Here is a 14,275-nt window from a genome sequence, read left to right as displayed (position 1 = left end):
TATTACGTTAAAAGATGCGATCTATTTTCCCATAGTTTTCTGGGGAAGAGGCAAGTCTCAGGGCTTTTCCTTACTTCATAAATATTTCAGTCTTGTAACTTTGGCAAAAACAATAGGAAGTTATTTGCCTGGAAGAAAAAGCCTCGGTTTCACCACATGAGAACAAAAAAGAACTCACCAGCGTGTCAGAAAGAATGAGTCTCCTGTCATTTCTGTTCATTTGGTGTGAGGTTTTGTGCCCCAAACCAATGAACTCAAAGCACCAAGATGACATGCACTATAATTTTTTTAAGGAAAAGCAAATATTCAGTGCTCAATTGGAGGATTTATTCAGCTCTCATCTTTTTCTCCTCAGTATGTGTAAAGGTCACTCTTAAATACTCTGTGGTCATTCTGTAAAGCATGTTTCCCTTATCTGCATAGCTTTGTGTACTATCTAAAGCTCCACACTGCAAACTTACCTTCAAGCTCTTAGCACTGGAAACCACAATCCAAATTTCAGGGAGGCCAGAGTTACTTGTTCTGTTGCTGTTAGGTGGAGAGAAGGACGCTCTGTGATTTCCAGGCTGAACAGTATTTGGGGCATTGGAGATTGACTTGTGGGGCTCAGTGGCAGCCAGCCATGTGACCAGGGTGGGGGAAGGGACACTCCTGCAGGCTTCTGATGCCTGGTTGGTTGACAGACCAGGGTAGTGCAGGGTCTGAACAGAGCGCCCAGGATCATAGGCAGACATCTTTGCTCTAAGTTTCTTCTTAGATTTTAACTTGGTGGTTTTGCACGGCAGTGTTGTTTCAGCCTGGATTTCGAAATGCTGGCTTATCTCTCTGAATAATTTCTATCCTTTTGAGTTCTCTCTGAGAAGTAGAAGTCTAAAGGACCTCAGAGATGACCCAGTTCTGCCCCACAGCCTCCCACTTTTTAGGCAGGTAGTAGCACATCCAGGATCCTGCAGAAGCCTGTGTCTGGAATGCATACTGGAGTGAGCAAAACTGGCTGTCACCATTATTACAGCTCACTTGAATATATTCAACTGTTGGGTCATTAAAGCTTTGAGGACTGCTGAGATGCAATAAAATGGATCTTATCACACTGCAGGTACCTAAATCTGCAGCTATTAGATTAGGGATTAAAAATTACAGCAATGTGTACTTGTGGTCAATGAGTTTTTGTATAGACATGTGCACTTATGTTTATGTATCTCTACCACAATCTTCATAAAATATTCCAAGGTGGGGCTTCTCTGGCAGTCCAGTGGTTAGAATCTGCCTGCCAGTGCAGGAGACACATGTTCCATCTCTGGTCTGGGAACATTCCGAAAGCTGCAGGGCAACTAAGCCTATGTACCACAACTACTGAGCTTGAGCTCCAATGCTGTGAGCTGGAACTACTGAGTCCATGTGCCAACTACTGAAGCCCACACACTGTAGAGCCCACGCTTAGCAACAAGAGAAGCCACCGCAAGGAGAAGCCCAGCACCACAACTAGAGAGGGGTCTCCACTTGCCACGGCTAGAGAAAACCCACACAAAATTACTTTCTGCCATGAGGGTGGTGTCATCTGCATAACTGACTTCCTGTCATTACAAGTATGAAATGGCAGAGTATTGACATTAGGAATCTGGAGAACCTTATTCTGTCCCCAGAGCTGTGTTACCTTGAGATAACCCTTCACCTCTCTCGGTTTCAGTCTTCTTGGAGCAGAATTGGTACTTAATAAATGGTAGCTTGTTAAGGGGAACTCGTTTCTTCCCATCCAATTATTTTATTCTTCCCTACAAAGTAGGAACTTTTGTCTTTTCTGTATCTTTAAGAAAAGTACTCTCCACTCACCTCTCTACCTCTTTACTCCCTTGACTATGTAGATCACAACAAACTGTGGAAAATTCTTAAAGAGATGGGAATACCAGACCATCTTATCTGCCTCCTGAGAAACCTGTTTGCAGGTTAAGAAGCAATAGTTAGAACCACATGTGGAACAACAGACTTGTTCAAAATTGGGAAAGGAATATGTCAAGGCTGCATATTGTCACCCTGCTTTTTCATATGCAGAGTACATTATGTGAAATGCCAGGCTGGATGAATCACAAGCTGGATGGAATCAAGACTGCTGGGAGAAATATCAATAACCTCAGATATGCAGATGATACCACCCTAACGGCAGAAAGCAAAGAAGAACTAAAGAGCCTTTTGATGAAGGTGAAAGATGAGAGTGAAAAAGCTGGCTTAAAACTCAACATTCAGAAAACTAAGATCATGGCATCTGGTCCCATCACTTCATAGCACATAGATGGGGAAACAATGGAAACAGTGACAGACTTTATATTTGGATGCTCCAAAATCACTGCAGATGGTGACTGCAGCCACAAAATTAAAAGACACTTGCTCCTTGGAAGAAAAGCTTTGACAAACTTAGACAGCATATTAAAAAGCAGAGACATCACTTTGCCAACAAAGGTCCATCTTATCAAGGATATGGTTTTTCCGGTAGTCATGTATGGATGTGAGAGTTGGACTATAAAGAGAGCTGAGCGCCAAAGAATTGATGCTTTTGAACCGTGGTGTTGGAGAAGACTCTTGAGAGTCCCTTGGACTGCAAGGAGATCAAACCAGTCAATCCTAAAGGAAATTAACCCTGAATATTCACTGGAAGGACTGTTGCTGAAGCTGAAGCTCCAATACTTTTGCCACCTGATATGAAGAGCTGACTCACTGGAAAAGACCTTGATGCTTGGAAAGATTGAGGGCAAGAGGAGAAGGGAACAACAGAGAATGAGATGTTTGGATGGCAGCACTGACTGACTCAACAGACATGAATTTGAACAAACTCTGGGAGATAGTGAAGGACAGGGAAGTCTGGAGTGCTGCAATCCGTGGGGTCACAAAGAGTCGGACACAGCTGATCAACTGAACAACAACAACAACTTAGTGAATGAGGAATGGCTCATGAGCCTGATGAATTTGGGGAATAAAATGGGCATGTGCCACGGCTCAGATCCTTCTGAGACCTGCCTGCACCAGAGAAGGCCTGCGTTGCCCTCCTCTCCTCCTCTCTTTGCAGTAAGTTTCCCGGGACAAGCTCTTGTCCTGCACGTACAGTCTTCCAGTGCTGCGAAGAGAAGTTTGATTCTTGGGGCATGAGTTAGGAAGCCTGCTTGTGGCTGTTCATTCCAAACAAATTCTCTAATCAGCTTTATCTGTTATGAAGTTGTTTTAATCTCCAGAGGTTTGACCTTTGTATCTTATTTCTCATTTGATTCCATGCATAGAGAGAAAGACTGGGAACAACTATCACTCTCAAATTCTAATGCTGCTGAATTAATAAGAAAGCTTGCATGGAGTTGATTGGACCAAACAGTCTCTAAGTTTCCTTCGAGCTCTAACATCCTGTGTTCCTATGAGTCTGTATCTCTAGAAAAAACAAAATGTTAACAAACAACTTCCTGATCTCTGACTCTCCTCCTTCCTGCTTCTCAACATAATGAAGACCTCAAGTCTTCACATTTTCCACTTTGTCTCCACCTCACGACTTCATTTATTCCCTGCTCCCTGGACCCCATGATGAATCCCTTCACTCTTCCCTCAGGGACACCCTTAACCTCTGGCTCCTGCCCTGCCAATCTCTTGTTCTAGATCAGCCCACCCACTAGCCTTCTCCTCTAGCACTGAGCTCCTTTTCATCCTAGGGGAAATCCTGTCTTCTGGGGAAGAAAATAAAAGCAATACACAGAGTGGCGGGTTGGGGCGGGGCAGGAGGAGAGTGAGAATGGGGAGAGAGGGGGAGACTTGCCCCGTGATGCCTCTGGCCAATTCCATCCCTGCCCTCCCCCATGATTGAGTTTTGTGAGCCAAAAACTGTTAAGAGGAGATGTGGCCAACCCTTTGCTCTCCTCTCCCTTCCATCTGGCCTCTCTCCATGTTACTTCCAAAGAGACTGGTTCACCCAGCTGGCTTTAAGCTCTAAGATAAGTGCCTGGACTTGTGGTCCTTCCTCCCCAGCAGAGTGGTAACTGCAGAGACCCACGCATCAGCTTAGAGGGAAGGGAAAAGTTGGACCCAGTGGTTCTCAGTCACAGTTATCCAATCCCCCCCACCCTGCGGGGGAGCACATTTGGCAATATCTGAAAACATTTTTCTTTCTCACCCTGGGAGGAGAGTACTTCTGGGCTTTAGTGGGCAGAGGCCAGGGGTACACAAGACACCCCCCCCCAACACACACACACACAACAAAGAATTAACTGGCCCCAGTTGGCAATGGTGCTGATATCAATAGAGCTCAGCCCCCTCTGGTCTGGGCTCTAGGTGGTCTGTGAAAGTGTTAGTTGCTCACTCACGTCTGACTCCTTACAACTCCAAGGGCTGTAACCCGCCAGGCTCCTCTATGAAATTCTCTGGGCAAGAATACTGGAGTGGGTAGCCATTCCCTTTTCCAGGGGATCTTCCAGACCCAGGGATTAAACCCTGGTCTCTTGCACTGCAGGCAGATTCTTTACCATCTGAGACACCAGGGAAGCCCAGGTGGTCTGTAACCCAGGCCAAAAGACCATTCCACATGGACCCATCCTAGTCTGGGCTCTACGAGGAAGAAGGAGGGACAGAGATTCTTAGTAACTTCAGCTTCTGACTTCTGTGCTTCCATTTTCTTTAGAGATCTGGCAGAGGGGGTAGCTACTCACAGGGACAGATTCCTTTCCATCTGTTGGCCAGATACCATCCGAACACAACCTGGGTTTAACATATGGCAGGGTTTAAACAGGTTGACACAGGGTCCTGGCCTGGGGGGCAAAGTATGAAGCAAGAACAAGCCTCCTACCCTGGAGAGGCCTACAAGGTTCAGGTCCTTGTGTTAATGTGAATAAGGATGCATTTCAAGGCCCCAGCTGGCCTACCTAGAACTTTTACCCATAAGAAATTCTCCATAGGCAAGACTCACTCCAGTATATATAACATTTGGCTCTCAGATTGTGCCAAGATTTGGCAGGCGGTGCAAGACTGGCTGCCCCAGATTCTTGTCAACTTTAGCTGCTTTCAAACTGTATCCAGGATCAAGGAGAGAACTGTGATAGTGACAAGTCTGTACAGGAGGACAAAAAAAAAATATGGTAGATATCTTAATGGGAAGCTGAGATGCCCAAAGAGACAAGGCCCAGATTAGGCAGTGGCTGGAGATTTTGCAGGAGACAAAAGGCAGATTTTGCAGGAGACAAAAGAGACACAGATTTGATCCCTGGGTCAGGAAGATCCCCTGGAGGAGGGCATGGCAACGGACTCCAGTATTCTTGCCTGGAGAATCCCATGGACAGAGGAACCTGGTGGGTTACAGTCTATGGGGTCTCAAAGAGTTGGACACGACTGAGGCAACTTAGCACACACATATAAAATTTTAGGTCACTGTTAAATGGCAACCCACTCCAATATTCTTGCCTGGAAAATCCCATGGACAGAGGAATCTGGTAGGCTATAGTCCATGGGGTCGCAAAGAGTCAGACACGACTGAGTGACTTCACTTTCTGGCCCACAGGAAATAATTAGTATTGACTAGGAATATTATTATAATTATTACACTCTCAGGAAGGTTATACATGTATATTCTGAGGAAGTGGGGAGTGACATTCCTGGCAGTTTGCAGGAATGGAGCTATCATAGTTACTTCTCCAGGAGCCAAGATCCCACAGCAAGCTCTCAACCAGAGTCCTTTTCTCTCCTCTGTGCCTGCTCTCTGTTGCCCTCTGGAGGTCCTGCTTGGAGGCTGGTGAAAGCTGACCTTACTAGGGACTATGAATGATGGACGTGTTTCCTAGGGAAGAATGAAGGCTTAGCAGATGGCAGTCCTGTACTTAAGTTTGCTGCTGCTGCTAAGTCGCTTCAGTAGTGTCTGATTCTTTGCGACCCCATGTACGATAGCCCTCCAGGCTCCTCTGTCCATGGGATTCTCCAGGCAAGAGTACTGGAGTGGGTTGCCACGCCCTCCTCCAGGGGAATCTTCCTGACCCGGGGACCGAACCTGCGTCTCTTATGTCTCCTGCATTGTCAGGTAGGTTCTGTGCCACTAGCACCGCCTGGGAAGCCTGACAGTGGTGGTGGGCAGCATTTATAAACCCGCGTGTGTGTGTGTGTGTGTGTGTGTGTGTGTGCGTGTGTGTGTGTGTGTGTGTGTGTGTGCGTGTGTGTGTGTGTGTGTGCGTGTGTGTGTGTGTGTGTGGCCCTTGACAGAACTGCCACTGGAGCCATCATTTGGCAAACTTGATTGGAATGATTGAGACCACAAAGGAACTGTGGGTACCTAGGAATTCATCCCTCAGACCCCAAGTGGGACCCAGAGCAAGGCCACGCCTCCCCTCCCCTAGACTGTACTTCCTGAGCCAAGAGACAATGCTCTGGCAACCTGGGCCAACTTGAGACCCCTACAAAACCACTCCTCAGATGAGCCAATTCCTCCTCCAGCCTGGTATTTTCTTTGCCTCCTTTTCTTTCCCCTATTCAAATAGCCAGACTACTCCATGCTTTGCCTCAGAGAGCATGTGTGAAAGCAGAAAGCAGAAACAAGAAGAGCCTCTTCCTTTAGGGGAAGAGAAAAGACTCCTGGCTAACCAGATTGAAGTGTAGGAGAGGATGTTCATAAGAAAGAGCAAGGCTATCTGCTGGCCCTCATTCAAGGCCACGTGGAAACACAAGGGGGAGCTCCCCAGTGACAGTCAGGCACCAGTGAACCAGGACTATATGGAACAAGAACAAACAACATCAAGTGTAGGGACTGATGGAAGTCCCTAGGAGTCTAGAACCCTGCAGTGTGTCCCACTCCAACCCCAAAATGGAAAACATGAGGGACACTCAGAACCAACAGGGGTTAAATGTCAGCACCTTTAAAAAATATAGACAGAGAGTTTTAGAAACTAATGTTTCTAACACCGTTGAGTTTAGGAGCTGAAACTCGTATTCCAAAGGATAGAATTTTTTAAAGAAAACAATGTTGGGGAAATTCACTATTTTAAAATTTACATTTAGAGGAGAAGGCTTGGCAGCAAAGGCAGAAATTTAATCATTTGTTGGACTCAGTGTGTTTATCTCTGCTCTGAAATTAAATGTGATTGTCCCTTAGGACTGCAGTTGACCGTGCATCCTAATTTGCCCTGGACAGGCACCATCTGCCCTGCTGTCTTGGCTTCATTATTAGCAATGTCCACTTTCATCCTCAAAAGGGATTCAGTTTAAGCAATACGTTCTTTGGTTACTCTGTTTAAGACTTTTACTGTTATTTATTTTTTTTATTTTGGCTGATCTGGGTCTTCTATGCTGTGCACAGTCTTCCTCTAGTTGAGGCAAGTGGGGGCTGCTCTTCGTTGCCATGTGTAGGCTTCTCATCACAGTAGCACCAACTCTAGGCACTTGGGCTCAGTAGCTGTGGCCCCATGGACTTAGCTGCTCCACGCACAGCACATGGGATCTCCCCGGATCAGGGACTGAAACCATGTCTCCTGCATTGGCAGGTGGATTCTTAACCACTGGACCACTTAAGAAATCCCTGCTTAGAATTTTTAAATGAGCGATCCCACAGGCTGATCAACTCTGAGCGAGGTGCTATGAAACAGAAAGTAAGGATTTCTAGGCGGATGTGGCTGGAGGCTGTGAGCCAGTGAAGCTCGGGAGGGCCTACAATCTCACCCAGACAGGAAAAAGGGCAGGTGCTGCATGATGAGAGGGGTCATGGTGAGGTTGAAGTGGTGTGTGGAGCTGAGAGGACAGTGGTGGGGGTCAGAGTAGGATGTTGACACAGAGTATTTCAGACATGGAGTAGCACAAGTTAAAAGCAATGGCAAGTTATGACCATGGGAGCAGGTAGGAGAAATGGACACTGATTGCGTTTGGAGATAGAAATTGGGCAGCTAACAAGAGATGTGGAGGCAGGCCTGGCTACTGTATACCTTTTTATTCCTATTGAATTTTCAATCTTATCTTTACAAAAATATATCAGTTCAGTTCAGTTCAGTTCAGTTGCTCAGTTGTGTCCGACTCTGCGACCCCATGAATCACAGCACGCCAGGCCTCCCTGTCCATCACCAACTCCCGGAGTTTACTCAAACTCACGTCTATCGAGTCAGCAATGCCATCCAGCCATCTCATCCCCTATCATCCCCTTCTCCTCCTGCCCCCAATCCCTCCCAGCATCAGAGTCTTTTCCAATGAGTCAACTCTTCGCATGAGGTGGCCAAAGTACTGGAGTTTCAGCTTTAGCATCATTCCTTCCAAAGAACAATATATAAACACAATTAAAATAAAAAGGAATCTAGGGACAGTCCTAAGATGGCAGAGGAATAGGACGGGGAGACCACTGTCTCCCCCACAAATTCATCAAAAGATCATTTGAATGCTGAGCAATTCCACAAAACAACTTCTGAACACTGGCGGAGGACACCAGGCACCCAGAAAGGCAGCCCCTTGTCTTCGAAAGGAGGCAGGACAAAATATAAAAGATAAAAAGAGAGACAAAAGAGTTAGGGATGGAGACCCGTCCCAGGGAGGGAGCCGTGAAAGAGGAAAAGTTTCCAAACACCAGGAAACCCTCTCACCAGCGGGTCTTTGAGGAGATTTGGAATCTCAGAGGGCAACATAACCGGGAGAAAAAAATAAATAAATAAAACCCACAGATTACACGCCTAATCACAACTCCCAGTGGACAAGTAGCCCAGACGCTCGCATCTGCCACCAGCAAGCAAGGGCTGAACAGGGAGGTGCAGGCTGCATTGCTTAGGGCAAGGTTCGGGCCTGAATGCCCTGAGGACAATCTGAGGGAGGTAACGTGAGATAGCAACCCAACCGTGGGATAGCAAGAGAGAGAGAAAAAAAAGAGAGAGAGAGAAAGAACTTTCCTGCAAAAACCTCTAACCTAAGGCACTGCCAGCCTGCTCACAGAACAAAGGACTGAGCGAATACCAGAGGAGAGCTAGCCAGGGGGGGCCAATTTCCTCCCCCCACCCCTGCCACCCGAGGCAGAGAGGCAGGCAGGTGACAGCCAGGGCCAGAAGGTGAGGGGCAATCTCAGCCCCAGAGACGGCATCCTCTGCCAAACTGTGAGCAGGCTCCCAGTTGCTAACCAAGTCTTCCTGGGATCCTGGATGGTTGACATCTGCCAGGAGGGTCCAGCCAGAGATCAGCTCCCCAGAGGAGGCGCATGGCACCCCTGAGATGGTGCTCCTGCTGTGCACCCAGGAAACTGAGCAGCTAGGACAGGGGAGGTGATAAGACGCACCGACCATCTGTGGAGAGTGTGCTCAGCATGTCACCTGAGCTGCTCGGACCTGGGAAGGACACAAAACGCATGCCCAACCAAGTCTGTGCATTTGTGGAGTACCCAAGAACCAGAACCTGAGCAGCTTAGACCTGGGAAGTGCACGCAACCCAGGGCCCGCTTGAGAGAGTTCCCCTGCAGAGCAACCTGGAGCCTGAGCAGTGTAGACCAGGAAAGCATGCACACTGTGAGTGGGGGCAAACCCAGTGTGGCTCAAACACTGCGAGCACTCCCCACACAGCCACTGGTATTTGTTTGCAGTGTTCCTCCCTCCCTGCAGCACAACTGAAAAAGTGAGCCTAAATAAGTGACCACCTTTGCCCCTCACCTTGTCTCAGGGTGGAAATTAGACACTGAAGAGACTTGCAGAAGAAGCCAAAATAAACAGAGGGAACCGCTTTGGAAGTGACAGGTGCAACAGATTAAAACCCTATAGTTAGCACCGACTATATTGGAAGGGGCCTATAGACCTTAAGAAGAAGCATAAGCTGGAACAAGGTACTATCTGAAACTGAACTGACCCCACACTGCCCTCAACAGCTCCAGAGAAATTCCTAGATATATTTTTACTATTATCATTATTTAATTTAAAAAATTTTAAGTCCTTTATTACTCCTTTAATTTTCATTTTTATAACCTATTACTTTGCAAAAAAAAGGCTCTATTTTTAAAGCAAATTTCATATATATTTTTTATAATTTTTGTGATTTTTTAAATATTGTATTTTTGAGAGTCAGAAAGTGAAGAGGAACTAAAAAGCCTCTTGATGAAAGTGAAAGAGGAGAATGAAACAGTTGGCTTAAAGCTCAACATTCAGAAAACGAAGATCATGGCATCTGGTCCCATCACTTCATGGGAAATAGATGGGGAAACAGTGGAAACAGTGTCAGACTTTATTTCTTTGGGCTCCAAAATCACTGCAGATGGTGATTGCAGCCATGAAATTAAAAGACGCTTACTCCTTGGAAGGAAAGTTATGACCAACCTAGATAGCATATTCAAAAGCAGAGACATTACTTTGCCAACCAAGGTCCATCTAGTCAAGGCTATGGTTTTTCCAGTGGTCATGTATGGATGTGAGAGTTGGACTGTGAAGAAAGCTGAGCGCTGAAGAATTGATGCTTTTGAACTGTGGTGTTGGAGAAGACTCTTGAGAGTCCCTTAGACTGCAAGGAGATCCAACCAGTCCATTCTGAAGGAGATCAGCCCTGGGATTTCTTTGGAAGGAATGATGCTAAAGCTGAAACTCCAGTACTTTGGCTACCTTGTGCGAAGAGTTGACTCATTGGAAAAGAGTCTGATGCTGGGAGGGATTGGGGGCAGGAGGAGAAGGGGATGACAGAGGATGAGATGGCTGGATGGCATCACTGACTCGATGGACATGAGTCTGAGTGAACTCCGGGAGTTTGTGATGGACAGGGAGGCCTGGCGTGCTGCGATTCATGGGGTCTCAAAGAGTCGGACACGACTGAGCAACTGAACTGAACTAATACTATTGAATTGTACATTCAAAAATGGTTAAAATGGGAAATTTTATATCATGAACATTTTATCATAAGAAACAGTTACATAATTTTAATAATAAAATATTCATTTTTTTACTTTGATTGGAGTTACATTAAATGCAGGGATTAATTATGAGAAGCTGTATTGAATGAGCCACAACAAAGAATAGCCCTGTTGAAAAAGGACTCGGTCTCCAGCTCTTGGCATTCTCCATGCCAGTTTATCCTGTTCTGCTGACTGAGGGATTCACAGCACACAGCACACGTGACAGACTGAGCCAGAACCTGGGGAGGAGGGCAGCTTCGTCTAAGACAGCAAAGAAACAGGAAGGGAAGAGGTGCTCAGTGAGGGTAAAAGCAGAGGAAATTTCCGCCGCACCACATAGACATTCTCCATGAGGAATGTTGGAGGGTAGATATTGAGGGGGCTGGTGAAGGTTGGCCTTTGTGGGGAACAACAGTGGGGTCAGATCAGGGATATGTAAACGAATCACCACATTCCACTGAGGAGCCTAGTGAGGCTGGAAATCATAAATGTGTAGACAGAATTCTCCCCCTTCTCCCTCTTCTCCCTCCCCCAGCAACAATCTTGAAGGGGTTGCAGATCCCTGGTACTATAGAAGTGAGGAGGAGGAGATTCCCCACCCAGACCACCAACTGCTGTAGGCTTCTATTCTCTAACAATGCCAAGCTGGGACTGGAAAGAAGCATCAATTTTAAGTTGCAACGGAAGTTTGGGTTACTACTGGGATGGACATTATCATTACTAAAATCAGACCAAAGAGGACCAGAACAATCATGTAACTTGTCTAAATTTTATCCAGTGGCAGAGCAAGCTCTAAACATACAGAATAAATTTTGAAAAGCAACAAAAAGCAGAAGTCAACTTACTTTCTGATTTTATTCAACGAGCCATGCTTATTCACAATATTATTTCCAGTTGTTAATTGAAACACATGTATCTTGCCTCTCCCCCTAGATTGTAAGCTCTCTGAAGACAAGATCCATGTGCTGTTCATCCTCATGCTGCCCCCACAGCCTAGCAAAGTGCCTTGCATATATACAGAAGGCCCTGAAATGACTGCTGACTGAATTGCTAACCAAGAGAAATGACCCCATATGAGGCAGCAGCAGGCTACTTTGTGTAGTATGCTTACACAGTACCCAGCACAGAGCAGGCGAGTGACAAGACCTGATCGAGCTGAAATGACTCTTCCTAAAGAGATAGACTGTGTTCTAGGAAGTCTGATATAAAATGATGCTGCAGGTTGCCCAGACTTCAGGTAAAAGAAGCAGGGATGAAGGAGGTGTGAGTGGTCATTTTCTATTTCTCCGTTAGGGCTGTTCTTGTACTGGATTAAGGTGATGATGGCTAAAACACAAGAGGAGGGTGAGTCAGACCCACTTCATGACCTATGATACAAAAGTGAGTATTTCAGTGCCTGATTAAGCCTCAAACCAAGCTGGATTCATTTTTGATTAGGAGAATCCTAAAGGGCCCCTGTCCTCAAGATTATATAAAAATCATCCCAGTCATGTACTTTTGAGAAAATAAATCAAAATAAACACAGAACCCAGTTCTTTAGAGAGGAAAGTAGATCTCAAATAGCTCAAGAAGCAATCCTTCCTACAATGAAGGTTGAGAAAAAGAAAGCCAAGACCAGTTGATTCTGGTTTGGGGAATGGTAACACTGGAGAACACACTCTGCTGTTTCTTGTGATGGCATCACTCGTGCTGAAGTTACCTCCTTTGTTGGCCTGGCCACCATCCCGCTTCACAGTAGGGAGGAAAAAAGAGATGTATGAGTGTCTCCATAATTAAGTCCAAGTACTTGATTACTGCCTCTCTGGGAAAATGAACTTGACTGAAGGGAGAGTGAGCAGGCATTCATTCAAGCAACAAACCACTTACTGAGTGCCTGTAATTGATGGGGAAAGATGACTCTTTTTAGACTGGACCATCCAAAATCAGTTGGGGGTAAAGAAAAAAAACAAGCTGGAGGGGTGAGAGGGAGAAAGACCATAGTTGGTGGGTCTTTAGGGTACTCCTGAGGAAACCCCTCAGCTCCTGAGCTCACAGCTCAGTTCCAAATTCCAAGATGCCTGGTTAGAGAGAGAGGGAAACACACGTTCTCAGGGACAGAAGCCCACAGAGCCAAGGGGTCTGATTTCTAAGGCAGAATTTCATCAAGGGCTGGGTGACACTTTGGAAAGCCATCTGATCTCCAGAGGTCCTGATACACAAGAACAACTCGGCCCGTTCCATCAAGGGAGAGAGATGTGGACTCACCCCTTGGCCCCTCACGCGTGCCCTCTTTCTTACCCCCTCAAGAGCCAAAGCAGCAGGTCCATTGTAAAAGGACGCCTCTCTTAGGAAAGCTTAGTTCAAGTGGGGATTTTTATACAAGCTCCATGTTTCCTGGATTCTTAGGAGCCTCCAAAAAGGCTGTAAATAATCCTTACTAAACAGGAAGAAGTATGAAATAGGCACAGGACCAACCACTGTGACTTCCATGGCTGAAAAGCACGGATTAAAAACGGGCTTCCATGCAGAGACTATAATTAGGGGTAGATCTCAGCCCCTTACTGTAGAAGTCCGATGTTGCACAGATGCACACACGCATACATGATCCCTTCTCTGAAGGCAGAGACGAGAGCGCAGAAAACAACACTGGATAAACTGGTCCTTCTCTTACTTGTCCTTTAATGTGTTGTAATAGATAAAGATTAATTTGAACAATTAGATTGCCCCTTATCTTTGCTCTCTCTGTCTTCCCCAGATCTTTAGCAAAAAGCAATAAAATTCTCACCTGACCCTCAGTGGGCTGGGGACTTCTGCCTAGACTACCCAGTTCATTCACTCACATCCCCAAACCAAAACCTACAACCAAGTTGTAACTCCATATATTTAAAATTCATTCTACTCACCCACTCTGCAGTGGCCCGCTGCTCCTGGGTCCTTGAATTCAGTCCCTTTAAGGTGGGTCTTGCCACCTTAGAACCCACCCACCACTCCTTTTTTCTACCTCTGCTATTAAAATAGCCCTTCCTCTACTGCCTCACCAACCAACTACTTTAGAACCAAAAAGTCTTTGTCTATTCATCAACACTGTAAAAGTAACGTTCGTGTTATGTTTTTTAATCTACTGTCTGTGTCTTCCATGGTCCTCATCAGCTTATCTAATCAGCATGTCCTAGGGAGGCCTGTTACTTGCTGGTTTAGCTTGTCCAAGCACAACAGGACCAGCTGAGGCATTTACTCCAGGAGAACAGGCAATCCTCAGGAAAGATGTCAGGCCGTTGGCCTCTTCTCGCCACAGGATTGAGATGAAGGAGATGAGAATCTTCCACATCCCACGGCCACTGCAGCTCTACAAACCCCAGTTCATGACTCTTTGGAGAAGGATACAGACAAGGAAAACCACAGAACAAGCCAAACCCTGCAAGAGCAATGTTTCATACTTTCCGAGTTTTCTAGGTTTTATGC

At 46.1% G+C, this 14,275-nt stretch overlaps 1 protein-coding gene across 3 annotated transcripts in view; it reads right to left on the bottom strand.

Annotated features, from left to right (window-relative positions):
- SLC4A5 (solute carrier family 4 member 5) overlaps window positions 1-14,006 on the bottom strand; it is a 138,034-nt gene extending 124,028 nt beyond the window's left edge. Inside the window, exon 1 of one of the 3 annotated variants that reach the window (XM_070798418.1) lies at window positions 13,717-14,006. The gene's annotated coding sequence lies outside the window, so the exon portion shown is untranslated. Of the gene's footprint in view, window positions 1-461; window positions 3,788-13,716 lie in introns of those variants that run through there. The other 2 variants (XM_070798420.1, XM_070798419.1) reach the window with 2 other exon arrangements.
- Window positions 14,007-14,275: the final 269 nt, after the last annotated feature.

Source organism: Bos indicus, chromosome 11 (genome assembly GCF_029378745.1).
Source record: "Bos indicus isolate NIAB-ARS_2022 breed Sahiwal x Tharparkar chromosome 11, NIAB-ARS_B.indTharparkar_mat_pri_1.0, whole genome shotgun sequence".
NCBI lineage: Eukaryota > Metazoa > Chordata > Mammalia > Artiodactyla > Bovidae > Bos > Bos indicus.
Note: the sequence above shows the minus strand (reverse complement) of the source record. Positions and strands in the feature narration are given on the sequence as shown.